At 39.0% G+C, this 3,268-nt stretch overlaps 1 pseudogene; it reads left to right on the forward strand.

The window, feature by feature from the left end:
- The first annotated feature begins 1,543 nt into the window (after positions 1-1,543).
- On the forward strand, positions 1,544-2,366 carry LOC141507569 (ATP synthase subunit C lysine N-methyltransferase pseudogene; annotated as a pseudogene).
- The last annotated feature ends 902 nt before the right edge of the window (positions 2,367-3,268 follow it).

Consider the following 3,268-nt stretch of genomic DNA (forward strand, 5'->3'; position numbering starts at 1 on the left):
AAATTGGAAAGTAGTTTGATAGAACCTAGAAAAGGAGCACCATGTCAATACCATATACCAAAATAAAAAGTCAAAATGGGTACATTAGTCATGAAGGGTAATCCTAAAAAAATTAGGGGAGTGTGAAAACTTTTATTTTTAGCTCTAAGGAAATGGGAAGAATATAAGACCAAACAAGAGAGAAAGAGGATTGTGGAAATTAAAAGAGAGAGATAACTGATTATTTAAAATTTAAAATGTTTTTGCACAAAAAAAAATCATTCAGTTCAAATAAAAAGGAAAGTAGAAAATAGGGGAAATTTACAATATTATTGATAAAGACTTCACTTCTCAAATACAAAGGGATCTGAGTCAAGTTTCTAAAATAAAAATAAAAGTCATTCCCCTATGGATCAATGGGCAAGGGATATTATGAGGCAATTTTCAGAAGAAATCAAAACTATTAATAAGCACATGAAAGAATGCTGTAGAAGAAAGGATCATGTCTTAGGTGCTGTCTCATAAAACTCATAAGCTAAGGACTATAACTAAATTTTCGAGAGACAGAACCCACAGAGGGACCCAGGGAGGCAGTGCTCCTACTCAAGGTAACCTGGAAAAGAGAAGAAAGGCTCTGCTCCCTGGGGTTGGAGGGGCAGCCTGCCAGAAGGGTGGCCTGCCAGAACAAAAGAACTTCAGCCTTCTGGAGGCAGCCCCAGGGCGCCGGGAGCTGCAGCTCACAGCAGCCGGGGGAGTTTCCTGATATACACCCCGGGGAGCACTGGGCACAAATTAGGGGAACAGTGGGGGGACCTCTGCCAGAGCGAGCATGTGGAGCCCAGCCCTCAAGGTACACAGCAAGCAGGGTGGCCACTGAAGCTCAGATCCGTGAACAGAAGCAGGCAGAGCAGGTAAGCAGGAGCCCTCAGGGCATGAGCCCATGGAACCTGGGGAGGGGAGTGAAAAGAGAGAGAGAGAGACTGCAGAGCTCTGTCCTCTGCCCCTGGAACAGGATTCTGGGGCTCTGAACACATTCAGATCCTGATCACAGTCTAGCCCCCCCACAATAGAACAGCAGGGGCCCCCTCCACCTCAGCCCTGTGGTGGGGGGGGGTGCATATGGTCATTCATAGACCAGGAGGGAGGATAGAGCCTCACATACTGAGACCCTTGTGGGAGTGTCCCAAAAGCTCAGGAAGCACCCCCAAAACAGGCTAAGGCTGGGAAAATGAGCAAGCAGAGAAAAAAGAGGAACACCATTGAGAAATATTTTGCATATGAGCCCAAGAAGGATCAAAATACTCAGTCTGAAGATGAGGAAGCACAAGCTCCTGCATCTAAAGACTCCAAGAAAAACAGAAATTGGGCTCAGGCTATGACAGAGCTCAAAGAAGACTTTGAAAATCAAATGAGGGAGTTAGAAGAAAAACTGGGAAAAGAAATGAGATGCAGGAAAAACATGAAAATGAAGCAGCCTAGTCAAGGAAATCCAAAAAAAAATGCTGAATAAAATAACATGCTAAAAACCAGCTTAGGTCAAATAGATTAAACAATTCAAAAAGTTATGGAAGAAAAGAATGCTTTAAAAAGCAAAGTTGGGGCGGCCGGGGGTCTCGCAATGGGGGAAGGAGGAGAAGGTATACCTGTAATCTCAGAAGTATCTCAGGAAGGAATACTCACAAAACATGATTTGCCTACAAATGCTGATGCTAACAATTTGAAAAAAAGAAGTTGAGCATTATTAGTCACTGGAATAGTTGGTGGAACACTTATAGCCGTGTATGCTGGTGCTACTCCTTTTTTAACTCCAGCCCTCCAGAAATTTTGTTTGCCTTTTGTACCAGCAACTTCAAATCAGATTGAAAATACTCTGAAGATGTTACATTGTAGAAGTGGATCCTTAGTAGACATTGGTAGTGGTGATGGATGTATTGTCATTGCTGCTGCAAAAGAAGGATTCAGAGCTGTTGGCTATGAATTAAATCCTTGACTAGTTTGGTATTCCAGGTATTGTGCTTGGAGAGAAGGTGTCCATGATTCTGCAAAATTTTATATTTCAAATTTATGGAAGTTTAGTTTTTCACAATATACAAATGTAGTTATTTTTGGAGTGCCTCAGATGATGCCACAGTTGGAGAAGAAACTTCAACTAGACCTGGAAGATGATGCCAGAGTCATTGCTTGCCGATTTCCTTTTCCACACTGGATCCCAGATCATATTATTGGAGAAGGGATAGATACTGTGTGGGCATATGATTCTAAGACTTTTAGAGGAAAGAGCTGTCCCAAACCTGTGCCAAATGTACATTTGTATTAAGTCATCCAAGTAAAAGCTTTGTTGAAAGCACAGTTCTTGATTATTTCTAGTATAAAGCACATTTACATCTAGTAGAGTTACTTACTAAATTGTCCCTTAATAAATTTCTTTTTTTTTTTAAATTAGGAAAATGCCCTATGAAATGGATAGAGGACCAAAGGAAAAGAAATTAAAGAATATAAGTGGATTATGAATGTGTAATGAAAGAATATCTAAAATCCATTTACGATAATGTCATGCACTTGAACTCTCAATAAATATAAATTGGTGATGATGATTTTCATAGAACAAGACCATGGTTAAGAACAAATGATCCCTTCTTAAAGATCTTAAAATTAGATAAATGTAATTTCCTATAAGTTATTTAAAATTTCAATTTTATCTCTGCCTCTTTTGTCAAAATTAGTAACCCAAAGGATTTCATAAATCATTTAAAAACAAAAAGCAAAATTGGCCAGATGGAAAAAGAGATAAGAAAACTCTCTGAGGAGAACAAATCTTTCAGACAAAGAATAGAATTCAAGGAGATTGATGAATTTACCAGAAATCAGGAATCAATACTTCAAAAACCAAAAAAAAAAATGAAAAATTAGAAGAAAATGTGAAATATCTCATTGAAAAAACAACTGATATAGAAAACAGATTTAGGAAAGATAATTTAAAAATTATTGTAATACCTGAAAGTCATGATCAGGAAAAGAGCCTTGCCATCATTTTCAAAGAATTACTACAGGAAAATTGCCCTGATATTCTAGAAGCAGAGGGCAAAATAGAAATGGAGAGAATCCACCGATTCCCCCAGAGAAAGAGATCCCAAAAAACCAACCCCTAGGAATATTATAGCCAAATTCCAGAACTCCCAAGTCAAAGAGAAAATATTACAAGCAGCCAGAAGGACACAGTTCAAATATAATGGAGCTGCAGTCAGGATCACACAGGACTTAGCAGCAGCTACATTGGAAGCTCATAGGG

The sequence above is a fragment of the Macrotis lagotis genome, chromosome 1 (genome assembly GCF_037893015.1).
Source record: "Macrotis lagotis isolate mMagLag1 chromosome 1, bilby.v1.9.chrom.fasta, whole genome shotgun sequence".
Lineage (NCBI taxonomy): Eukaryota > Metazoa > Chordata > Mammalia > Peramelemorphia > Peramelidae > Macrotis > Macrotis lagotis.